Genomic DNA, 27,596 nt, shown 5'->3' with positions numbered 1-27,596 from the left:
TTGGATTCACCAAATAAAGCTGATTCTTCCACACTTTGTATAGGAGGGGAGTCAAAGGTGGACCTGCCTCCGTCAAGTGTCCTGATCCTCCAGTATATCAGGGAGCTGAGCAGGGCTCGAATCAGGTGCCCCAGCTCCACCAAAGTAAAAGCAAAAAGAAGAAAGTCAAAGAGGTCACAACCTCTCCCTCTGCAGCGGGCCTTGCCTGCCCTCTTCCGGGCTTGGTTTTTGAAACGGGGGCTGAGGGGGAGGTGCCCCTCTCCGCTGTGGTACTGCCGATCGTGGCCCCGGCCACGCTGATGCCGCCAGGTGTTTGAGAGGGATCAACAGTTCAGGGTGAATCACTTAGCAGCGGCTCTGCTCACGGTGCTGTTTCAAGGGGCCCCACTGTTGTAGAAAGGGTTCACCTGTTCCTCGCCGGGGATCAGATGCAGTGTCGCCACCTCCCTGCTCAGGCTGCGGTAGTGGATCACTGGGGTAAAACTCACCGCGCTTCGAGGAGCTCACCTGCCCCTCACCGGTGATCAGGAGCAAAGGCCGCAACGTCCCGCTCTGACTGCGGTAATGGACCGCGGGCCTCCGCTGCAGCGAGAGCTCACCCGCGCCTCACCGGAGTTTGAGAACACTGCCGCAACCTCCTGATGTGTAGGCCCCTGCCGCAGCTCTGAGCTATGGTTCCTTGGGTCGCCCAATTCCACCGACGTTGAGACGTGCTCTCCACTTGCCGATCCCGTGCCTCACCGGGGGTTTGAGTTTATGATGCCAAAACCTCCCGCTGTGTACACCGCCGATCGTTGTGTAGGCTTCGGCAGCAGTAGGCTGGCGCCACCCAGGGGTGTTTTTTGGCGGGACTGGACGATCCCGCAGGCCCGGTCAATGTTAGTGGAGGCAAGAGTCCCAGATGAGCAGGGGTCGGTGAACCAAAATGCCGCCTGGTCCCTGCTGTCCTCCGAAGGGCGGGTGCACCGCTTGCCCGGACTCTGGCGGGGTTAAAACCGGATCCTCTTCTCCTCTTTATCCTCCAGCGCTTAGCCTCGTGGTAACTCCAGCCGGTCTCCTCTCCAAAAACTGCTACGGTGCGCCGCTCTCCCCGCTCCCCGAAGTTAGGAGCTACCTGGGAGAGGGGTGGCTTATATCCCCCCCCCCTCGCTCCTTCTGTTGTCCAGGTGCTGAACCCCCATTGGGGGGTTCATACCTCGCCATGTCCCCTGGCTGTGGGGGTTGGTTTTTTGGGAGGTGTGCCGTTCTTTGGTGCTTCTGGGCGCTTTTGGGTGCCCAGAACCTGCTCTCCCCCTTGGGGCTCAGCGTGGGTTATGGCGCCGGCCCTTGAGCCCCCCCCCCTTCGGGGGTGGAGCGGCGGCCTCTGCAATAATGCTGGATTATTGTGGTGAGGTTGAGGGTTTCCCTCAACTATCCTGATTTAGCTCTCTCATTCTGTGCATGACATCTCACAAGAACACAAACTACATTGTGAGCCTGGCTTTTAAAATGTTTTTAATTTTATATTCTTCTGGGTGCGATTTCCACTTTTAGTACAATTTCTTGCCGTATTCACGGAGTCACATATGTACCTTACCAAGATAGATTCATCTGCTTAGAGGTCTGTTTCTGCAGTGTTGCAGTTCTCCTAATTAACAACTATTTTTACCTGCAAACTCGTGGGAACTGTTTTTTGTTTGTTTGTTAAGATTGTAGTTAAAACATCACATCACACTGGCAAGTTCCCAACAGGATGCCTCCTCGTTGCACTGGCTTGAGAGCAGAGCATTTTGCTGAAGTGGGCTTTTTAAAGTTGGGCTGTGTCAAGGAGGGTGGAATAAGGATGTGGGTGTAGTGTGGATGTGTACAAACACAACCGAGGCTGTACTATGTAATGACTATGAAGCTTGCAGAGCAAATTGCCCTGTGCCTGGTGCAATATGGTTCTGTTGATGCCACCGCATATCGTCTGCTCTGCAGCAGAGATCAAGGCCACTTTGTGTGTGTTTGGGCTGGCAGTCAAGTCTGCCCAGCACTCTTTGACATATGTGCGGCATTGCCAACCCTCTGCAATTTTGTAGTGGAGCCCAAATAGCCTTCGCCTATTGTTTGCAAGTTGTAGACCACACTGCATAATGTAAAGTCTGTGCTTACTAAAGAGGAGCACGTTCCATAAAGAAACTTAATTAAGATGAATATGGTACAGAGGCCGTCCCCAATTTGTCCCCTCCAGAACTATTTCCCCTTTTCATTGTATAGCAAATGACGTCCTGCTGCACATGGACCATCTGCACTGCAAAAGTGTGTTGCGCATGCTTCAACCACAGCGCAGGGAAACTGTTATATTTTACAGGGAAGTGCTCCTTTGAACATTTTGAAGGAAATTGCATTGCATGAGTATTACAATGGGACATTTTTTTGTCTTGTGCCATACACGTTATTTGACAAAATCATCCTAATAAATATTTAAAGACATTAGCAATTATTATAGAGCATTTCCATTGTTTCCGTAGCCCCCTAGCTCTCTCAGAATCTTTACACCAGTTTGGTTCTGGGATTCCTTTTGACCAGAGTTAAGGGGTAAACTGTCGACCGTGGCTTTGGCATTGATTAGTAATGGATTATGTTGGGCAATGGAGTGCGAGGGAAAGGATTAATTAATCTATTGTTTAGTGATGGTTCGTATTGTATAGTGGCTGGCATGAAAGGGTCATGGGGCTATTAATACAAGTGAACCAAGTTGGGAAAAGGAAACAAATTGGAATGTCAGCCTCACCAAACATCTTGAGAGTTATCTGACTTCAAACGAGCTTGTAAATTCGGTGAATGTAAACAATATATACCGAAGTGCCCGTAGACGCGCACTTAACCCAGCATTACTGCCTAAAGGTAGGTCACTTGTTTGGATAAAGCCCTGTTTTACTATTCTCTCAACTCAGTGTCAAGTCCCCCCTTATTACTTTTATTGCGTTAACAATTGCCTCTTTTAGTTCTTACAGAGCTCGTTTGCAGGCAGTAGGTCTGAACTTGCTCACCAGCACGTTTGGTTGCACCTGCATACTAGTTTTGTTATTATTTTGGTATCCACTCTTGTATTTCCTAATGTTCTCCTTCACGGAAAGGACATACTAATACCCAGGACACTCTATTTTATAATATATTTTACTAAATTGTGTCGTCCCATATAATTAACTAAATTGGGCAGTTTCTTAACAACTAATGTTTTATGATTTGGTATTAGCATGTACCAGTGTTCCATGTTCTATAATTGGGTTTGACCTTTTCCTGAGAGTTTGTATAAGACAAGATAATTAAGCTTTAACAGAGCTTCCAATGTATCAGTCAAAATAACCTCTTCTCTGCTCCATAAGCAGGGTCCCTTATTCCCCCTCCTTAACACAATGGGCCTGATTACGAGTTTGGTTGTACGGCCCTGGGGCCGCCCTGCCACCGCATCGCTAAAGATGTGGTCGAGGCACCTGCCTGATTAGGAGTTTCCTCCTGCCTGGCGGCTTTCTTTGGTTGTTCCCACAGTGGTGCCTCTAAAAATGGGCACCGTAATGCGAACGCCAAGAACAATTCCTGCATGGCATGAAATATTAAGTCCATACCGTGCAAGAACTGGTGTTCATGCACACGTGTGCAGCCACATGGCGTGAGGACTTTGTTTCTTCTCTACCATGGTATTCATGGCGGAGGAACCGCCATAAAAACTGTGGCAGAGAGAAAACTTGTAATATGCTTGGCGGGACTGCCGCAGTCCAGCTAAGCATATTACTGCCACTAAACCGCCTCATCACCATCAGGGAATGGCGGTTCCCTTGCAGCTGCGGCGGGGCAATGGCAGTCCGACTGCCCTAATTGTAATAGGGTGATCCATGGACTGCCAGACTCGTAATCAAGCCCCAAGTAATGTTTTCCCTTTCCCTTTTACAGTCTCGTCCATGTAGCTTCCCCTCTGTGTAGGACTATGTGAGCTAGCTGCGGAGAGCTGAGGCTGTCATTTGTGATTTCACTACAGCGTTTTAAGCCTGAAAATATTTACTTTTGACTCTTTACACATAAGCAACAAATCAGGACATATTCTGCTGCACCATTAACCTTTCCATGGTGTGGGGTGTAAAGAATTGATGTCCTCTCCACAAAATGAAATGCCAAAGAGAGGCTCAGGGCAGAACCCAAAAAGTATGTAGTTGGATTATTCACTGACATGGGAATTTTGATGGGCAGTTTCTCTGACACAGTAATTATGATGAGTATGTTCTTTTAGAGCATTAGCTCCGATGGCCATCTTCACCAGTACAATAACTCCTATATGCAAATTCTACATCATGTTAGGTTCTGCAACTCTGGTGACCTCTTTTTGCGGTATAGCATTTTTTATTTTCATACTTGTGATGCAGCAATTTAAATGCTTAAATGTCTTAGCAAAGTAAATCTGATCATGTTCTGAGGTACACGAAGTCACCTCACATCTCTGGCACGCATATGCCAGTGTTGCTGTGCTGATATGATGTTTTTAGTTTGTATGTAAACTAGCAATGAGCGAGAGAGGGTAGGATCAGAGATTCAGCACTGGTATTGACTGGGGCAATGGCAGTTCATCACTTGACTTAAATATTCCTTGTATAGAGTCATTGTCCAGCTGTTAGAGTCCAGACTCGACTCATGGTTACTATTATTTTTATTTTTGCTTAAACTGTCACATTTCATCTCAAATTAGGTCTTAAATCTTTCCATCTTTCTGACCTACAATGTCCCTTTTCGGAACTGTGCAATCTTGAGTTAAACAGTAATTGATGTCACTGGGGAATTACAAGCGTTGGCGACCAAGTACTCTGGAACACAAACATTGATGCCAATACATATACTGAACTATCTCTTGGTTCTTGCATTGGTGTAGCAATTTCATAGCTACACTAACCTGAACAAACCTACCCACTCTTATGTAGACACACGTATCCAGAATGGTTCATAGCTGTGAGCCCCAAGTAACCAATGCTTTAGAGTCTTTCTGTTATCCCCGAGTCTCCAGTTGTGTTCTAGTCATTGAAGTAATTTTATTTAAAAAACTTGAACTCTATCGCTATATTTCTGGGCAACCACAACTCCACATTGAACACATATTTTAAGGCATGAGTCAAGCTTTAGTAGCTTTCTTGAATACTTGGGGCCTATTCACAAACTGTATTTTGTAGTACATTTAGTAGTACTACAAAAGTACTAGAAAATGCTATTCACAAACCTACGAGTTGGGATTTCCTCCTCCAGCTCTCCTATCTTTTTATCGGGAGAACTGCACACATGTAAGTTTACAGCTAAGTAGTAACTGCAGGAGGGACCAGTGGAAATGGTTGAAATATGGGGCATACTTACTACAAAGAGTTGGGGTTCATGGAAGAGTAAAACAGGGCTTAAGGGAGTGCTAAGGAGGAGTTTAAAAAGTGATAGACACCCGACCATAAGAGAAAGCAAACCCATTGCTATGTACAAACGGCGCTCCTAAATCTACTACACCTAGAAAGATCATCCCAAAACAATAGTAATGTACTACATCCCATACCTGGAGAAAGTCTAATATCAAACATGTCTAGCCAAAGGTACTGCAACACCCATCTATAGCAAGTAATCGAGACAGGGACATAAAATAAACCCCATAGGAAATAATGTTAAATAAATTGAATTAATTTCAATTTATAATATAAATACCATTCTTTACGATTCAATCTTTAAAAGGCAACCTAACCCTAGTCGGGATGGCACGTAATATCAGGAGTGGATCCTGTTACTTAAATCCACAAATAGGGGGAGTTTGTTGGATGAATACATTTCAATTACTTTGCAAGGCATACGCTCCAGTCCTTTACCCAAATGTTTCTTTGGAAATACCAAGGATCGTTTGAGGATAAATAGATAGATAGATGGATAAACTTTTGTATAAGATGACAGCCGGTCTGAAGGCACACACTCCAGTGCAAACGTATTTATTAACACAGCAAAAATAAGACATGTTTCGGCTCCTCTGAGCCTTGTTCACCCGTTACATACATTGTGGCCATCTGCTATTCGGAAGTGCTCTGGTGCGCTGTCCAGAAATAAACTTAATATAAACACTCTCTTAGCCCACACTATCATGGAAATGTAAAATTCATATCTACTACATTCATGATTTCAATAATTAATCCCACATTTAATCATATTTGTATACATAGTTAATTCACTGTTAATAATCCTATATCAAATTCACATAATGTTATTCCATCATCATGTTAAAAACCTTTTTTATTGATGTAATAAAAAACCATTTATTGCAGCTTTCATGTGTCATAGTTTGTTATGCCTAGGTGGGCTTCCATTCTTATTACATTTCTGGAATGAGATAAAATGAATCTCTTAATCCATATCCTGGAACGTTATTGGGCGGTGCTAAAAAGAAACAATTGATAACTCATTACTGTGGAATAAAATTAAGGATTTCCAGTATTTAATCCTTCCCAGGAATAGAGGCTGATTTTCTAAATTAATAATCAGATTCATTTTTCAGTATCTGGAAGATTTGATTATACACTCAAATGAAGTTTGAATTACATCCATCACAGTTGACCTTTATCCATATAATCAACAGACTCCTTAACACTCTTATTTGCCTCATTATATAAGATTCCCGTTATCAGATTCCACAATGATACATCATAAGTATAAATTATTCTCATTTATGTTGCCTTATGTAATACCTGGCTCTCGGTGTCTCATGCGTCTTTTTTGTCAGGTCTTGTTGGTTTTTATTCCCTATCAATAATTTATTCAGAATTACATCTGTGCATAGAGACAGCAAGATGCACTGGAGGAGTGCGCACATTCAGACTGGTTTGTTTACTTATGAAAATGTATTAGCGGTTACTCTGACTACAGAGCAACATCCATCCGGAGAGGGAAGTTGAATTAAACAGGATACGACCCAGTTGACAAATCTTTGCAAAACTCTCCAAAAATAGCCCCATCCACCTCAGCTTCTTCCTACAAAGTTTCGGGGTGATCTGTTTAGTGGAGAACAGGATAAAGGGAATGTTCCAAAACATGTTACCACCATTCACTTTTTTACAGGAAAATTCAACAGTGATACTACAAAAACTATTGTACAGAGTTACACCAAGCTAGATCTTAGTCTAGAAAGCAAGCTGTTTGTGATTTGGTGTAAATCCATTTTGTAGTTTTAGATAAATTAAGGAAAAAAATATAGATATTTCAGTCAGCAAGGATCCGCAAAGCCAATAGATCTAGAGATACGATTTAATTGGCTGCCACTGCATTAGCAAAGATGTGATGGCAGCCATTTTAGAACTGGGGACTCAGACACCATTCCTGAAAAAAGGTTTAAAAGATATATAAGGGGGTAGGGTAGGGTTTTTGAAATTGTTTTACTGTGAATTTGTGGATGATCTGCAAAAAAAGCATACGCTCCAGTCCTTTAAAAAAAAAAGAAAATGCCCAGGGACCCCATCACCCAGGATGGGGTATGGCCCATTATATCCCTGCCCGAAAGGGGGCATGGGCAGGAATTAATTTGAGCTTCCACCCTCCTGGGGCAGAAGGGACCCCACCGGGTGCAGCTCTCATGGACAGAAAACATAGAATTACTCCCTCAGCATGTACTGCTAATTACTTCCCATATTTCATCCCTCATGACATACTCTATGACATCATTGATAACATTACCTGCAACATCTGAACATCTGCAACATCTGAAATGACATCATTGGTGACAACACTGTGCATGGTGGTTGTGTGAGTTTTAATGACTTTACTGCATGAGGAATAGTTATTTGGGAGAATTGTAAATGGTGAATTTCAGTGGTTATTGTTGTTTAAAATGGTATGTTTTAACTGATATTTTCACCTAACTATAGCGTCCCATTAAAATTTGATTTTTTTCATTGAAATATTTGTATATATTTGGTTTATTATTAGGAAGATTATCATCTTAAAAGTAATATTTTAAGTATATACAATTATATAATTTAAACAAATATTTAATAAAAATATAGTGAATAATTAAACATATTTCTTAAGTCTATTCATAACTTTTATTACTTTTTTATACAAAGTAAATACACGTAAGCATTTTACTGTATGTGGATTTTTTAAAGATTAATGCTTAAATATATATTTAAATTTGTTAAATGTATTGATTGTTTTAATTTAGAATTAAGTTAGAAATACTATACCATTTAATGTAATGTGTTCTAGTTCTGAATAAATGTGTACATTTATTGTACATTAATAACATAAAACTATTTTAATATTTGTTTAAGTGTAATACATTTTTATACTTTTCCCTATACCTTATCAAAGGGATATCTCTACTCCAGTTGCGCAGAATCGTGAAATAGAAAAATTATTAAAGAACGATTGCTGTCTATGTATTGTTGCCATCTTGAAACAACAATTATGAACAGGTATGGGACCAAAACATTGTTGCTATTCGAGGTTTGGATATTATCAAATTTTGCTTGAAGTTCATTCAGAAATAACCTAGTTAAGGTTCTGTAAATGTTGTGGGGAGAGCAGTTAGGCAATGTGGTTGGAGTGGAGTACGGTCTACAACACAAAACCCCTACATTCTTAAAATTTAGCACTTGAGGTAAGGACGCAAATTGAAGTCCCATCTCAGTTATGTAGTACTCATTACTCCCAAGGAATATCACAGATAAAATCACTGTTGAAATCGCATGTGACGTCACCATCGACATTCTGAAAGCCATCACTGATGTTGGCACAGCCTGCTAAGTGTATGACATGTCATCACTATTGCTGCACGCAAAGGCAGTTAGAAGGTTTGGAATGACTCTTTCATTGAGAACACAAGTAAAACAACAACATACTCTATGAACCTTAAAATCATATAGTGTTGTACTTGTTGCATATGGCTGATTCTACTTATTTGTCTTATAATAGCATCTCTTCAGCATGCCAGGTAATATTCCCATGATGTTTAAAATCACTATTCACTTAATTTTTTACTCAATGGAAATAGTAATTTATCTGTTTAAAGTCTCTTTATATACTCTAACACTCATTTGCACACTCTGTTAACCACATATAAGTCTGAGCTGCAATTCCACTCGTAGTGTGGGGGTGAGGGTATTTAATTGTGTGTACCTTAACTGGCAAATTTGAAGTGTGTTTAAGTTTTGTATAACATGGGTAGTGCCTCATTCCACCTATGTTGTTCAACTAGTCAACTAAAGCTTTTACAGAGGGAGAAAGATAAAGAAAGAGAGAGAGAGAGAAAGTCTAGTTACATGCATTGTGGAACAGACAGTCATTAGGTCTCGCCTAGGCAGTGCTTGCGCTGTCTCTTCGAGACATGTTGTATTCAGGTATGGACTTTCAAGTCCGCCCCATTTCCGCCATCTTTTTAATTGCCTTCTGTTACTGTCCTTTTGTGTATGGTGGCTTTCGATTGGTTAATATGCTTAGTAGTCCCGCCTTGGTACCTCCTTTTCTCTTATTGTAACCTCCCATGAAGACTTCCCCTGTCACATGTGTTGTTACTCTGTATGTTGCATTTACAGTTTCTGAGCACTATTTTAGTAATTACTTTCTCCAAGCTGTTGTTGCAGGCAGTGCACACTCTCCCGCTTCTGCATCCCACCCTGCGGTTTAACTGAACGTAACGCTGCACACGACCCATCATCTTTAACAATGGTGGCCGCCCCTTTCTTTTCTACTTTCTCCTAGTTGCTTTTGAAGGCAGGACATGCTCTCCACTTCTGTAACCCACCCTGCGGTTTAACTGCACGGTAACTCTGCACGCAACCCATCATCTTTAACAATGTTGGCCACTCCTTTCTTTTCTTGTGTGTGGCTCACCAAGCTCTATTTTTTAATGTATATATTTTTTAAGTAGCTCGCCCCACCCTTAATCTTAAACAATGGCGGCCGCGCCTCAATTGTTTCATTATTCATTTTTTAAGCAGTGCGTAATGCCTTCTAATCACAAACATAGGCGGCCATGCTTTTCTTTTTTTCTGGGCAGTTCACCGAACTGTAAATAGCGAATTACGCCCTTATTCTTAAACCATGGCAGCCGCGTGGCTCATTTACTAAATGTTATTTTTTTATTTCACAAATGTTGGAAGACGCACCAATATCTTTACTGATCTCCTATCTCCACTATGTGTTACCAAGTAGACGGCAGCTGCAAGAGGTCTCACGTGCTTCTCCTGATGCATAGCACATGCAAAGTCAGGGAACAGACAGCGTGCATTCACCAGAGTTTGCGTTCCCTTCCCAATAGCTGTGGCAAGAACACAGCCTCGCACTCTTGGGGGTGCTTTCAATTAATTACTTGCATTTTAATGAGTACTGTCAGTACAATCGTTAGTTGCCAACACGAATACAATCATAGACTTGTTTAGTAAAGCTTTGTGCTCTCAATCATTTACATCCCCTATTTTTTTCCTCCGCTTCGTCTGCCTGCTAATGAAACACAGATCTTCTACATGGAGACAAACCTTGCTCATTCCATTGGTCCTGTAACTCGAACCGGTGCCTTTTAGAAGCCGCACTTCGTATGGATGTCAGCCGTTGCTGATCCTGGTGGCACAGGGAGCTTGTGGCCTGTTGGGAGTTGTAGTTGAATGATGACACTGCTTTCTTCTCAAAGCTGAAGAGTGCATACCACGACTGATCTGCTGTCTGCCTCTCTGGATTTTTATACCAATAACGTTATTATGCAGTTTTATGTAAAGTGAACTACTGGAGCGATTTACATGAGTCCCAAATTACATTACACAAGGTCAGATTTTTATTTTTAAACGTACAGGGAGATTACATGATTTGCTCAAAATCACACGGTGATGAGCATACGCCAGGACTTGAACCTGATTCTCTAGTTTTAAAGTCAGCAGCTCTCTTCCCTTACATTCTTCTGCCTGCAACACAAACACACAGTGCTTGCTTTCATCTGCGAATTGTAATTCTACGCTTCATTTTAAAACCTTCTTTATAGTGCGTACATTGAATTGCGCTGGTCAAGAATTTTCAAACTGCAAGCAAGCCATTTATCAATCTGAATTTGTCGTACCACAATGCATGATGGAAGTTTGAGCTATTGGCGTTGCATTATTATTTGCAATGCCAATAGCTCAAACTTTCAGTAATGCAAGACCTTTTGCATTGCAAATTGTTTCTAGGTTGCAGCCTACCAGACAGTGCAGCTGTCTTGTTTGCCAAAGACGTCTTGAGGACAATCAGAAAGTTGACCTAAGAATGCATTCTGCTTGTTGCTCGACATTGGCTTTGTGGTGTGTAACTCACGTTTTCTTGCTTTCCATTTCCTGGCTTGATTTGTTTTAGGTTGTCCAGCTTGGGTTTGTACCTTCCCTTGACCAAACCTTATTCACAGTATCCTTCTGAGTGCTCCCTTTCTGTGAACTGGCCTGTAAATCTTGTTCTTATCTCATCACATTTGCTCTGCATTTAAAGACCGAGGTCAAATGTCAGGCGCAGACTTTATAGGGCTCTTTCTTTCTATGACATAGAAGTGAGATGATTTTTGTGACAATCTTGCTGGATACTAGGGATAGGAAAGAGTTTGTTCTTGCACACGACAGCCTGACTGCTGACTGAATTATTTATTAAGCACACTATTGCTGAGGCGTCTTGGCGCTGTGTGAGGATTAGGGTGACTACTTCCAGTCTAGGATTTAGTAAATAGCCAGGTTTTTAAAGCCTTTCTAAACAGGATCTTGTTCGTTTACAGGTGTAACTCTGTGGGCAAAGAATTCCACAGCTTTGCCGCCTGAAAAGAGAAAGCCTTGCCACCCCATTGGGCTCTCTTTATCCTATGCATCACTTTACAGTAGGTGATGCAATTTCCTTACATTTTCATCTGTGCACTGAATAGTTTTATTAGTAAACCTGTATGTCTGTGCAAATGTAATGCTCATTTCAAAATGTGTTGTCTGTAATGTCAGTGTACAGCCACACAATGAATACTCCACTCTACACCGCTCAACTCTACTCTGCACCACTCCACCTCACTCTACTCTGTACCACTCCACTTTGCACCACCCCTCGCCGCTGCACTCTGCACCACTCCACTCTACGGCATTGCAGTCTACGCCACTGCAGTCTAGGCCACACCAATTTTACTCTGCACAACCACACTCTACGCCACTGTACTCTATGCCACTCTGCAATACTACACTCTATACCACTGCACTCTTTGCCAATACACTCTAAGCCAATGCACTTTACTCTGTAACACTCTATGCCCCTGCACTCTATGCCAATCCACAGTACACCGCTCTAATCTACTTTCCACCACTGTACTCTACACCACTTTACTCTACGCCATTTACACTTTATGCCACCCTAAGCATCTGCACTCTACCCTGCACCACACTAGTCTGCCACTTCTCTCTACTCTAAAACAATCTACTTTACACCACTGCACTCTACACCACACCACTCCACTCTATGCCACTGTACTCTAAGAAAATGCACTCTACGCCACTGCACTCTACTCTGCATAATTGTACTCTGTGCCACTGGTCTCTTCGCCACTGCACTCTGACACTCTACTCTGCACTACTCCACTCTACGCTACTCCACTCTACGCCACTGTACTCCATGCCACTGCACTCTGACACCACTCTATGCCACTGCACTCTATGCCCCTCGACTCTTCTCTGCACTCTATGCCACTGCACTCTATGACACTTGGCTCTACTCTGCGCCACTGCCCTCTGTATTGCTCAGCTCTACACCACACAACACTGCACCACTCTACGCCACTCTACTCTATGCCACTGCACTCCACACCACTGAACTCTACGCCACTGCACCCTAATTTACTCTGCGCCACTGCACTCTTCTCTGCGCCCCTCTACTCTGCACCCCTCTACTCGGCACCCCTCTACTCGGCACCCCTCTACTCTGCGCTCCTTTACTCTGCGCCCCTTTACTCTGCACTACTCTACTCTCTGCAACTCCTCCACTATACACCACTCTAACCTACACCACTGCATTGTACGACACTGCATTGTACACTGCTGAATTCTATGCCTCTGCACTCTTTAGTACTATACTCTGCAACACTCTACTCCAGTCCACTCTATGCCACTGCAGTGTATGCTATTCTACGCAAATCCACACTATTCCACTCCAAAACATGACACTCTCTGCCATTCCACTCTGCAGCACTCTTCGCCATTCCACTCTGTGACACTCCACGCCACTCTCCTCTGTGCCACTAACTTTTAGCCATGCTGAACAGCAGGCATTCGGTTGTACAACTGACATTCCCATCCACTGGTCAAAGCCAATAGCTCTTTCATAAGCGAGACCTATTGGCTTTACCAATGCTTGTTAATTTATTGATCTATCATGGCAGATTTAAATGTTTAAATGTAGACCAGCAAATTAAAATGAAAAAAGGGTAAAATAAGTTGTGCATAGCGGAAAAATGCAAACAAATGTCCATTAGCACTTTCAGCTGCTGGGCTGTGGTACAAAAAATATGTATATTAACCCCTCCCACGGATGCGCTGTGCTGATGACGGAGCGGTTCCGGCACGGCCCGCTCGGCGCGCCTACGCTGGACATTCTGATGAGCGGACGGGGCCGTGACGGAACCGCTCCGTCATCAGCACAGCGCACCCGAGGCTCGTGACGGAGCGGTTCCGTCACGAGCATGGGAGCGCCGCGCGGCCCCCCAGCCCCCTAGCGCTGCGGCGGAATTGGCGCTGCAGCGAAGGGGTTAAGAAACATTACTTGAACATAGGATGGGAAAAGCAAGCGTGGTGGACAGCATTGGGTAGCAAAGGAAGGGGTGAAAGAGTGAGCAGCCTTCCAGCACCTTACAGCTGCTGGGCCCTCGTAAATATTTAAAAAAACATTTAAAACATGGTCAGTGGATAGGAAGTGGGCTGAGGGCGGAGAGAAGGGGGCGGTGAAGAGAGCGCACAGGGGAGATAGTCAAAGAGAAAGAGACCAAGGAAACCCATGCACTTCCATGGAATTCCCAAACTGTTTTTTAAGAGTACCCTCAAGTATTCAGAGGAACACTGTGAGACCCAAATTTTATTGGGCCGGAAAAACAAAAGAACAGGGAAGAATGCTATTGAATCAGGGGCAGACAACTGCAGTAGACAAAGCGGTTTACTGATTTGCAAAGGGATAATCCAAAGCCCATTCATGAGTATATGTTACGTATTGGAAACAATAGGTTTGCTTACAGACCATTAAAGCAGTCTGAAGCTGAGATCTAAAAAGCAATTACTTGATGTAAGCCATGGAAGAATGCAAGTCACCAAATCCGAAACTTTGTAAAACAACTATACTCCATAGGGGGGACATACACAAGGAGAGAAAGGAAAGCCATTGACTAAATAAGGAAATTAATTTGACAAGAAAGCTGACCAGTGATCAGCAACCGTCTGGCGCAAAGCAGTTTGTTCTAAGTACTAGTATTGTACATATTAGGTCTTTTGCCAGCAGAGAGTTACTGTATAGGCTAAACTTGAAAATACAACACAAAGCAACATAATCCAACTGTAATCAGCATATTGCGTTTGGTAATCTGGATTACCCTCAGTCATAGTCCTCTTTGTTCCAGTCTTCCCTGCTGAGGAGAAGCCCCATATCATAGACAGGTTTCCCCCAAAAAGGCATGGCAGTGTCTTTTTTTTAGTTTACTTCCAATGGCTGATGTATAAGTGCCCTCCTCACTTCTATCATGGCCTGTTTGTAAAAAGTTGATTAAAATAACTAGAGGTGCCATAATGAAAGGGAGTGATGGAGGGTACGCGACTGGGAAAAGAAAGACTATGACTCAGGGTAATGAAGATTTCCAATAAGTAATATGTTAATTACCCTTTTGCCCACCCTTCTCCTCCCAGTCCTCACTTATTGAGGATTTACCAAAGCTTGTAATATGGTGATCAACAATTATTAATATGCTCATGTGAGATTTATTAATACCAATTACTTCCTTGCTAACTTTAGAATTCCAGCATCACAATTTGGAGGGACAGAATTATCCACTACAACCGTAATGATTTACAAAAGAGTATGGTGAGCAAGATATGGCTGCCCTTAAAATCTCCAGCAAAAAAACCCTATAGGCTTTAACCAAAGAGGTAGAAATTACCCTCATAGAGCGACCCTATATATTTTCTGGAATAGGTTCACCATCCGACCTATACGCTTGTAATATGGCCTGAAGGATCATCCTACTTAAACCTTGCCCTTGTTGGCCGATCCATAACACACAACCAGTGTTTTTAAAAGTCAAAACTCTTAGCCCTGTCTTCGTACAACAATAAAGCTCTCTTAACATGTAGAGTGAAGCACCAGAATCTTCGAACACCAGCAAAAAAATCTGTAAAAACGATGTTGTTAGATGAATCTTTGATAGTTTGGGAGAGGATGTGGCCTAACGGCTAGGGCAGTCGACCACAAATCTGGGGAACCGGGTTCGAGTCTCGGCAGGAACGAGCAACATCCTGTGATTCTGGGCAAATCACTTAATCTCCCCTTGCCTAACAAAAATGAATGTGTCCTCATGTAACGAAACTGGTGCTCGTGTAAAGCGCTCTGATACCTGATACCTTTGGGTCAAGTTTGCGCTATATAAAACTCTGTTAAATAAATAAATAAAATAGTACCTGAATTTGGGATCCAGAAATAGAGCTACCTTGTTGGGAAAATCCGGAGATATGGGTGTAAAATGGCTAGGGGTCCCAGCTCACCCAACCTGCTACCAGAGGTGATGGCAATAAGAAAGGCTACTTTAGGCAGGGGCGGCTTCTCCATGTGGGCGGAGGAGCATCACCCCAATGCTCTCTCGCAGTGCCAGAAGCAGAAACATAAAATAGGATTATTAATACCATTTTATGTTTCTGCCCATTTTATGTTTATGCTTCTGGCACTGCGAGAGAGCAGAAGGGTTTAGTTGGGTGGAGGGGCGGGGGCAGTCCTGCTCTAGGGCAGGGGAGGAGTGGCTTGCAAACTCTGAGGGCACTAACTGGTTTATCGGCCCCAGGGCTGACCAAACCAGTCAGACACACTCTGCATTTTCTCTATGGAGACTGCATGCAGCCTACATGGGGAAAATGGCATCCCCATAGACGCTTGTGTGGTCAGCGTTCCAGCCAATCACAATGCTGCCATTGTAGTGTTTTGATTGGTCTAGGGGAGGGGAGAGGGGCTGCCTGCTTCCTATTCCACGGGACCCGGCCAGGGGCTAAGATGTTGCGGGACCCAAGAAGGTACATTTATTTTATATTTTTTTAATTTACCCCCCCAGCAAACTCCACCACTTGCCCCTCCACTTGCGAGTCATGCTGGCCACGACTAACTTTAGGAGAGATCCAGGCTATTTCTGGTGATTTCAAATGCTCAAAGTCCTTTGTCTCTATACCCCTAAGTTCTACAGAAAGATCCATTGTGGGCCCTGGATTAGGAATCACTGGCTTTTTGAGCATAACTCGTATAATGAGTGTTCCTACTGGACTCCATGAATGCTGTAATCGCTGCACACTGGGCTACTAAGGTGGAAGGAGCTAGGTTTTTTGAGGGAACTATCTCTTAAAAGTCTATGAAAGGGATCACACGTAACTGAATCTAAGTTCTTATCAAGACAGCATCTGCAATAAGGATCACAGGGCCTGATTCACAAAGGTAAACTTACAATTTTGTATTAGTTTACTATTTTTTTTGTATTCTACAAATTATTAGTAAATTTACAACTGCATATTATCCATAGTCGGGCCAGAGAACTCTGCACATAAAATATAGGACAGGCATATCTTTTCATGTGTGGAGTTTTCTGCATTGACTGCCTTTTCCTGTGGATGGGAATGGCAACATGCATGACCAGTAGATGGGAATGATGGTCATGCGGCTTGCACACTGTACGTGTCGCGACAACAGCCAGCTCTCCCTACTAGCCCAACACATGAGCGGTGAGCATATCTCAGAATGCAGCGCTGAATCTTCATCCGCCGAGCGACTCGAAAGGAAGGCGTAAATGAAATAATAAAGACTGAACATCTTACTTTATCATACTATTGATAGCGCTGGGATCCTTAAATCTCAATCTATCGGTGTCCGATCCTTGTCCTCAGGATTGGATTGATGCTAATAAGGGTCCACCTCTCAATCGCTTCAAGTCTGATTGCTCTTGTAGCACAGACTATTGAAATGATTAAGTGGGGGAAGGAAAGGTAGGGGTCCGCAGGGAGGTTGATCTGTAACAACAAAGAGACACACTTTAATATTTAGTTATAAAACCTTCCTTCTCAATACCTTAGCTATAACAAATATACACCATAAATACCTGTAAAACAAAATACGTTTTCCATTTATTGAGCCAGAGCTGTAAAGCACTTTGTATAGGAAGTTAGCGCCACTGTGAGGAGAGAACAGAATCATTTAACATTAACCAAGCAGATTACCAAAACCCCTCTATATTCACCAGCGCTAGTTCCACCTACCCTTGATTCTGTAGTGCCTAACCTCACAGAGAAGGAGGAGCAAAGCTCAATCATGGTCCGAACACAACCCCCTGTTAAAAGGCAAAAAGAAACAACAACAAGTGCTCAATGAAATGAAGCGCTCCTTAGATATATATCTTCATGATAAATGCCAGTTAAACCAATAATTTCAAAGAAAACTAAAACAATAGTTCTGGCTTAAACAATATTGGAAGTTCCAGAAATGTCACTGCTCATTATCTTCATGAAACAAGAGCACTCCTGGAAGCCGAGTTCATACAAAGATCCTTTCCGCACGAGCCACAAGAAGTAACTCGCCAACAGGAAGGCAATCCACAGCAAGATGAAGACTCTAAACTCGAGCCTTCGCAAATAATATCTGCTTTGCAAAACAAAGCAAACCCCTTCAGGAAAATGCACACCTGCACTGCCCAAAGAAGTCTACTGTGGTGCCAGAAGCACCCTTACCACACAGGAACGGAACACCCTCTCGTTATCTCGCCGCCTCTGAATCAAGAATAATCGGCAGCGTCTCTTGCTCCAGATGGGGTTAAGAACCCTTGCGAACAGCGCGTAGCCATTCCTGCATCACTTCTTATTCTCTCGGGTTGCTGGGAAGTGTAGTACATTCTCTTGGCGTGTTGTGCGTTCACTGTGACGCGCATGTCAGTGTTCAAGAGCTGGCATTTTTCTGATGGGATTTGACAGTTGGTGTTGTCATCAGATCTCCACTTGTCTATGGACCTTTGATTGTCAACTTGAAGCATAAGAGAGGAGCTAGCTTTTGCAATACATTTCAATTGGAATGAAACCAGCGTGGCTCCACAGCAATGACATAGAGGATGGTGTCCAAACCATAAGTTTTTTTTTAACAGTTTAGTCAAAGTTAAAATTCAAACAAGAGTCTGCAAATTAGTCAGTCAATAAAATGAGCATTTATATTCAAATGATCATGCAATCCAATATTAGAAGGAAAAAGATGCAAAATATACCAACAGAAAGAAGACAGAATATTAAATGGGCTGGTTCCATAAAGGAACTTCTCTATTCTAAATAGGTATCAGAAGGGAAGAGGTGACTTCTAAGAGAAATATGTCAGCATCAAATGAACCATGTTCAAGGTTCAGGAGATAGGCACAAGTGATGAAGCATGATACTCAACATCCCGGGCAGGGTAAATCAGCAGAGTTCATAAGAAATCTCTCACCGAAGTCAGGACAGGGTCATCTTACTATTCTGCAGAGCACATAATACATGAAATAAAGATCTAGAAGCTTCTCCACTCCAGTTCCCACCAAACAGTCCAATCGGCTGCTGTTGTTCCCTGGAAGCCGGTAGACTCCCTAGTTTCCCAGCGCTCGACAAAGAAACAGACATATGCGCAACCTTCGATGTATCTCTGGTCTGCCTGGTACAGGAGGATCTCTCCCACCGCCATGGTCTTCGTGTCCACAGCCAACTTCTAATTAATTTCTAGCTATCTAACAGTTTCAGTACAATAACATAAAGCCTATTCTAGTTAATGAGAAACTCGATAAGACGCCTGTAGAAGGGCAAAGAACATGAGACTTGCAGAGCATTTTATAAACGTGAAGTGCATAGCAGCTTGGGCCTGGTTACAGATTAGGCCACCTTTGAAAACATGGTTTCCAAGCAAGTGTAGTTCGCATGAATAAATGCATTTGTTACATTTCAATAATATATGTGTGGGTCTCCTCTAAGGTAAATACAACCACATACTACATTTGATTAATAATAATTGCACACAGATTAATATTGTTAAACACACATTGAGTATAGTTTGCATCTAAATACATAGAGCACTAAATTATGCGGCTCCAATGTCGGAAACCGAAACTCACAGGCCAACATTGGAGGGAGGTGGGTACTTGTATGTTGTGATGTAAACTAATGAAAAGACTATGCTATCGATAGTCAGCTTTTTTCTGAATTTGGGGAAAGCTGTCCAGGTGGTGGGTGGGACCTCTCGTCATCAGTGAGGACTGGAACGAGGACAGACCGAGGGGGAGGGGGGGGGGGGTGGCGGGTGCGGGGGAGAACACCCATTTTATCTTACATGGAAAAAAATTCCCTGAAACTGACGAATATTATTCCTCTTCCCCCGGGCTTTAAATGGGATGGGAAAACGGGGGTGGGTGTCTCTCAAAGGGGCGTAGCTAATGTAATTTAGGGTGTGGTTTAAAATCATGTCAACTGAAAATCTCTGTGCTTAGCATAGTTTGCAGCCCGACTGGTATTTTGCTGCTTTTGTCATGTCATCTATTATACATATTTTACACAAGTAACGTTATACTTACAACAAGCCAGGTCTATTGGCTTTGTCAATGGTTATTAGTCGCATAAGATAAATAAGCAACAACTATGGTTTCTTTGTATGCCTTATTGAAAATGCGTCAGCTCTGAAATGATGAGACTGTAAAAGAACTAGAGTCTCTTTGAAGTTACATCAAGACAGTGAAGTGTGGCACTGCTACAGTTAAGATTTATGTTTTTTTCACCGAAGGTGAGGGCAACAATGGCGAGCCCGATAAGGAACCGTATCTCAGCATCTGAATTTTAGAACTGCCGGTGCTCAGCAGCACTGGCAGGACCCGGCCGACTTAAAACCCTGCTTTTCCCCTTCAAAAGCTGATGAAAAAAGGTGACGACGAGCAGTTATTCTTCCTACTTTGAATATAAACTTCATCAAAGGCACACAACCTCTTCGGCCTTAGTCTTGGAGTACGGCTTTACTTTCAGCAGGTCCTACGCCCTCCAATCGGCAGCCACCGTGATACTTGAGTGACAGGCCTGAGATAGATTAATTGACTCCACCTGCAACTCCCCATGAGCTGGTGTCAGCCGCAGCACGGCGTCGCGCTGAAAACTGAACACCCTTTCATTGCAGGCTCTCATTATTGGCCACATGCCCCTTCCAATTAGAACGTCTCTGCCAGTCAGCACTTTGTGCATTCCTCTTTCGCTTCTGGATAGACTGTCACTTGTCTGCTGTCGGGTACACGCGAGGCCGCGACTGCTCCAACCCCAGCAGACTGCGCATTCCAAGGGAACGGCTTCCGTAGACACCCGCGACCAAATGCTGTTATGTCTGCGTTGCTTCCACTGACACATGCCAAAATATGCACTTCCTAATCTGAAGATATGTTCTCGGTGCTTGTTTTTATGCTGCCATTGTTGTTAATAGCTAAATTATACGGTTAGCTCTATTTGATATTCTTTAGGGGTGTACGAAATAGCAAATTTTTATGTAAGGCGAAAGACGGTTGGATCACCTTTTCATACCTAAAGTTTCGATGAACACATTCACCGAGTGCAATACAAACATAGCAAATGGTTGAATGTTTTGTGGCTTTTGATTTTTATTAGTGCAACTTCTGTAATTAAACCACATCAGAAAAACGAAAAAAAAGCTTTACTTAGGTATCAGTAACCAGATTAAATGTTTTTTTCTCTCAAAGTTTTTATTAGAATCATAACATACATGATACATGATTATTCTTTTTACATCCTAAAACCTGGAAAAACACCAACTGGACACTAAACCCATCTAACAAAATGCATCATAGAAAATAACCTTTTTGTTATGCATACATCCAGGAAAATAGATTCCAAATCCACTCACATTTGTTTAGATAACTTTGATTTTTTTAAGGCAAATCGTGCTAAGGCTACGTGTTTCCCAAACTGTTTTTAGACCATCTTCAGCTGGTAGCTTATTATCCGATTTCCATTTTTTAAAAGGTTGTTGGGCTGTTGGGATGACTCTCAATTCTGAAACCGGTCTGCAGAGTTATAGATTACTGGAATTTGAATTCGGGTCGCAAAAACCTCAGAATAACTGGATTCCTTGAACGTTTAGGAGTTTTTAAAGTGCTAGCAAAGTTTTTACTTTGAGGTACGAGCATTAAGAATATATCTATTTTTATTAAATTAAGCTTGCCCATCCAAAATGATATTGTATCTGGATGGAAAGTAATATGCTTTCTACTTCAGATCTTGCTTTTGTAAATGAGCAGTACGTTTGAATAGTCTACTCTTTAATTATGAAAGTAGTTACTTATCTTGCGATAAGGGATGCAGTGGGGAAGCAAAAGAGTTTAGAGCAGGGAGAGATCAGGCAGTTAATTGAGGAGGTAGGTCTTACAGTTTCTTCTGAATCTGAGGTGGTTATGTTATCTTCCCCTCCCAACTTCCACCTCTCCATACGGAAGCATTTTTTTGTTTCCCTCCCAATCTTGTCTCTCGATTCTAATATAAAGACTTAACTCTCATGTTTCTTAGGACATCTTGTGAGATGTTCCTGTTTGCATTCTGGTTCATGCGGTTTCAGGGGCGGCCGCCACAAAACTCAAGTGGGGATGCAGGGGTGTAAGGGAGATATAATAATTAAAAAAAAACGATCTGCCCTACCACCGACTTGTCGGTGCTCCTCTTCACTCCTGATGGTGTCCCAATAGTCCCAGGGACACCAGCACAGGCTCCCCACCCAATGAAGACGCTGCTCTTGTAGCATTGAGAGTTGTGCCAGGCCCAATGAAGACGCTGCACTTGTAGCATTGAGAGTTGTGCCAGGCCCAATGAAGACGCTGCTCTTGTAGCATTGAGAGTTGCGCCAGGCCCAATGAAGACGCTGCTCTTGTAGCATTGAGAGTTGCGCCAGGATTGATCTGAGCAACCTCGTTTGTCGCTCAGACAGTACCTTGATGCCTTTGGCGTTTCTCCAACCTGGCTGTGCAACACCACCGGGTTGGATAAACCTAAGTGAACATGTTTGTTTGACCAGCCTAAGATGGCAGGCCAAACCGACATGCACACGCTACAGTGCACACTACCCCCTCCTCCCTGCCATGCCCAGCACGCCTTGCCCATGGCTCCCTGGCTCAGTCAGTCAGTGGAAAAAAATTATAATATTGTTTTATTATCACTTTTATTTCTGATGACTGACTCAGTGTGGCGACCCTCCTCCGCCATTACGGAGAAACAGCCCCTGTGTAGTTCTGTTTGTTTCATTATAAATTCAGGAGAACCACTTTGCCTTCTGGAACCTGTCATTTTTAGGTTGAGCCTGAACAGCGCATGCGCTCTCGCTTACAAGACTATTATTTATAGTAAAGGACATGGAGCCTGCCCATTGCTTACCATTTGTTGTCGTCAGCTTCGCTCTTCTTTGCTGCCTTCTAATTAGCCAGCGCAGTTCAAACATTACTTCGGTTCTATTTGATGGAGCAAGGACTAAGCACAGATTTGTTTAGCTTAATTCAGTCCCCGTCTGCTGCTCACGCCCTAATCGAGGTACTATTTTTTTTCACCCCCTCTCATCTCCCCATGAACAAATGTTTCCTTATCCCGACCCCTTGCCGTCCATCCTTGTTTCTTATTCCGTGTTGCTTCTACTCGTCATTAAGGGTCACTTAAAGAGTCATATACAAGACACAGAAAAGTCATAAGCACGCTGGAAAATGAAAACGTACAATTTGGAAGCTCAGCAACAAAGACAGTAGGTGAACCACGTGGTATACTGAAAGACATCACCATCTCCCAAAGCTGTGATTCTGCATGACTCTCACCCAGCATCACTGTAGATGAAACAGTGACAAACTCTGTGCTGTTTGTGAACAGGTCGCATATCTTCCCACGCTTTTTCTTAACTATTACCGATCTTGAAAATTCATCAAAATCAGTGCTTAATTTGAGCCATGGTTTCCAGTGCCTGGCACCGGTACTTAATTGTCAACACCAGAGCTTGGCAGTCTACTAAAGGGTGGCGCTGTCTGGCTAATTTATAGACAACACTTAATTATTAATTCAATAGACATTAAAAATTACTATTACGTGCTGCCCAAGCCTCTCATAGCTTTGGGGGCTCTGAAATAGTCTGAACTTTCACACTTGTAAGAGGAGGAATGGGTGGTGCATGCTGCAGTGGCCTTCCTGACGAGAGCCCTGGCACTTATGTTTTTCACAAATTAAGCACTGAAATACATACATCAATAAATGCACCACTAATTTTGTTTTTTATTGTAAGACTTTATTTTTAAAAATGACACTTGTGGAACTTAAACTCACAACATTTTAATCTCTCTACAGCCTAGATGCACAGTCCTCTTTCCATTGTGCCACAGAGCTGAATAGAGATACCTGCTTGCCTAAAATATTCCTATGAAAGAGAAGTCACTTGATTGAATCTTAATGTTCTAATTGGAGAATACTGCGAATTTTCCTCATCCAAACACAGCAAGAGACAACAAAAATTATAGATAGATAGATATCTTTAAAATAAAACTATGTTGTTTCTTATGAAATTAAATTGCTTTCTTCCTAAACTTTCAATGTGTAGGAGAATTCTGGAAAACCTTTAGAACGGATTTATAGAAAAATAAAACTAAAAACTATATTATCCAAGGAGCAAAGTGTGTAGAATCGTGGTAGATTAGGACTAGGCAATGATTCTCTCTAAATTATTGTACGCCTCGAACCTATGCTGGGTACAGCTGAAGCTGTCACGTGTATTTTTGTTGGTTGTAAAATTTGGAACACAAAGGCATCCCCAGGCAAAGTGAATAAAGAACACATCCAATTTGAATAATTTGTGCCACTTGCAAGAGTGGGATTAGAGCAAGTATAACACACAATTCCACTCCACGCTGCACAATTCTCCTTCACACTATTTCACACTACTCCACACAATATACTTCCACACCACACAGTTCCACTCCAATTCCACTCCGCGCCACACAATTCCACCCAACACCAAATAATTTCACTCCATTCCACACCCCACAATGCTATACCAAACAATTCCACACTATTAAATTTTACTTCGCCATATGTCACACAGTTCTACTTAACTCCATACAGTTCTACTCAGTCCACCCCACCATATTGGATTCCAAGCCACACTATTCAACCTTAATTCACACACACTCCACAGTACACAATTCCACAGAACACAATTCCACACCTCGCAATTATATTGTATGCCGCACAATTCAATTGATTGCCACACAATTCCTCTCAATGCTACACAATTCCACTCCCCCTCACAGAATTACACTCAAAGCCTCCCAATTCCATGCCACTCCGTGCCACACAATTAAATCCACTCCATGGCACACAATTGCACTCCATGCAACACAATTCCACTCTATGCTACTCCACTCAATTCCAGCCCACAGAATGCCCCTCCATACATTACAGTGTCACTCCATGCCACACAATGTCGATGCATGCCACATAAAGCCACTCCATGCCGCACAATGCCACTCCACAGCACACAGTGTCAATCCACACAACCCCACCCCAGGCCACAAATACCACTCTGCACATTGCCATACCACTCCACACCAAACAATGTCACTCTACATCACTCCGTGCCATTCCACTCAGTGCCACTCCACTCCTTTCAATATCACTCCACTCCACACAGTACCTCTCCACACCACAGAATGCCACTCCATTCAGTGCCATTCCACTCCATGCCACACAGTGCAACTCCACTCCACATACTTCGTCTCCACTCAATGCCACTTCACTCCACTCAATTGCAATTTTATTTCTATAGCACTTACTACCCTTGACAAGGCATTGAATCACTTTGTGCCATCCCACTCCACTCTATCCCACTCTACTTCATGCTACACAATGCCACTCCACGCTACGCAATGCCACTCCACTCCACTCTACACAATACCAATTCACCCTGTGCCATACAATGCCACACCACTGCGCACAGTCACTATACTCCACTCCATACAATGCTGCTCTACTCCACTCTACACAGAGCCACTCCATGCCACTCCCCACCTCACAGTGTCACTCCACACCATGCCACTCCACTAGGCGCCACACAATGCCACTCAACTCCAAAAAAATCAATAGATCTCCCATTGACGAGACTTACTGGTTTTGCCAAGGCATGTTTTAAATTGTAAATTGAGAATTAGTTTGCATTTGAGTAGTTGTTTGCCTGTTGTCTAGTTATACATTTAGGGCCAGTTTGCTTCTTGTAGTCCTGTTTATTTTATTTAAAATTCAGGACTATTTTGCATTCAGTTGTTCATCCTGTTTGTGAGAAAGTGCCATCTTTCTTGCCTTGGTATGCCCCCACTTTTTTTTCTGAACTGCTGATGTGCTTGACTGAGTGTGCCCTGGGTCCCTGCCAATCAGGTACCCAGGGCCTGTGTTCCTTCCCTAAAACTGTGTTGAAACAAAACCCAATTGGCATCTCTGGCCCCCTATCAGCCCCTAGTAAATGGTACCCTAGGTACCCAGGGCATGGTGACCAGAGATGACCCCTAAGGGCTGCAGCACTTATTGTGCCATCCTTAGGGGCCCTGTACCTTGGCACCCACACACTGCCTTTGCAGGGTGCGTGCATAGGTACAGAACTAAACAAAGAGTCGACATGGCACACATCCCTGTGTGCCATGCCTGCAAACCCACTGCCCTGGCATACCCCAGTCACCCCTCTAGCTGGGTGCCCTATGCCAGTGGTGTGGACACAGGTGCATGAGCCCTGTGCCCCTACAGTACCCAGGGCCATTCCTGGATACTGTAAGTGCAGTGATGCCATTAAGAGTATATGGTGCTGGGAGGTTGTCATTACGAACTCCACAGCACCATAATGGCTACACTGAAGACTGACAAGTTTGGTACCAAACTTCTCAGCACATTAAACCCACACTGATGCCAGTGTGAGATTTAATGTAAAATGCACCAGAGGGCATCTTAGAGATGCCCCACTGAAAACCTAACCTACAATCCACGTCTGGTTGAGTGGCTGCAGAGGCTGCCACACAGCAGATATGTTGCTGGACCCCTGGGTGGAGAGCCCCCCCCCCGCTCTCCTGGGTCTGCAACAAAGCACATCCTGGGCGAGGTGCTATGTCTCCTCCCCCAGGATGGACAGGGGGAAGCTTCAAAAGCATACTGGCTCTGAGAGCTTCTCCAGACCATTTGCTGTACCCAGCAACCAGCCCCCCACCAGTCCTACCCCCACTTTGGCGGGAAGACTGGCGGGGAAAAGTATGTCAGGAAGGGGTATGTGCCAACCTGTGCCAACTCCACCCCTCAGGTGGAGGAGGCGAGGTGAAGCACGACCCCGGGCTCCGGCCATCTTGTAGATGGGGAGCCCTGCCCAATCCCAGTTAGGCCCCTGCCCCCCTCCCACAGGAAGGAAGAAGGCTAGGGGTTGTACTCCTCCCAGGACGGACCCATTGGTCCCTTCCTTGGCCCTACCTGTAACGCCCCTAAATTTAGTATTTAGGGGCTCCCTGAACCTTCCGTCCTGGGATCCTGATATCAAAAAGAAGAAAGAAGATCATAGAAGAAGAAGACCCGCCGTGCAGCTGCTAACAACAGGACAACAACAACTTACTTAGCCCCAGCCCTACCGGTCTGTTGATCCTGGAACCTGCTCCTGCCTAAACCCGGCGACCTCTGCGGACAGCAACCTTGGGACACCCAGAGGACTTGCCTGCCTTGACCCTCTCGAGGATTGGGACTCCCATCAGCAGAGGCTCTGCTGCAACAACTCACCTGGTGCCCACCAGGAAGTTCCGGACCAGCCCACTCTGCACCAGCTGAGCCCGGGCGGGGCCAACCCAAACCAAGACCACGAGGACCTCCCCCTGGCGACTGGAACCCAAAGTCCAGCGCCCAAAGACCCTCCTCGACGAACCAGCCGACGCCTGCAGACTCAGAACCAGGGGCCACCCCAACCGCGACCTGCCGAGGGTAAGTTTTTCCGACCCCCAAAGACACCCCTGTACCCGGTGCCCCGCGGCCCCCTGTGCCTCCCTTTGGGGTACCTACATGTGCTCCAGCATCCCAACTTACCTCTCGAAGTGCTGGTCGCCCCTGGAGAGTCACCGTCCCCGAGCCTGCAGCCTTTGTTCCTTTTTTAAGATCCTCATTGGATAACATTGAGCGCCCGACGGCTCAAAAGCACCCTGCACACAGCCGCCCGAGTGCTGCTGGCTGCGACCTCTTTGCCCTATCCTACTTCCCCCCTTGCCCAGAGCAAGTGACCAGGAGCCCACCTCCCAGAGCCGCGTGGCCTGCTAGCCAGCAGCCACCAACCGAAGGCCC

General features: G+C 44.0%; 1 protein-coding gene across 9 annotated transcripts in view; it reads left to right on the top strand.

The window, feature by feature from the left end:
* The window catches only part of KIAA1217 (KIAA1217 ortholog), a 1,321,668-nt gene that overhangs the window by 949,425 nt on the left and 344,647 nt on the right, over nucleotides 1–27,596 (top strand). The window lies entirely within an intron of this gene.

The sequence above is a fragment of the Lissotriton helveticus genome, chromosome 10 (assembly GCF_964261635.1).
Source record: "Lissotriton helveticus chromosome 10, aLisHel1.1, whole genome shotgun sequence".
Lineage (NCBI taxonomy): Eukaryota > Metazoa > Chordata > Amphibia > Caudata > Salamandridae > Lissotriton > Lissotriton helveticus.
This window is presented reverse-complemented; position numbering and strand designations above follow the sequence as displayed.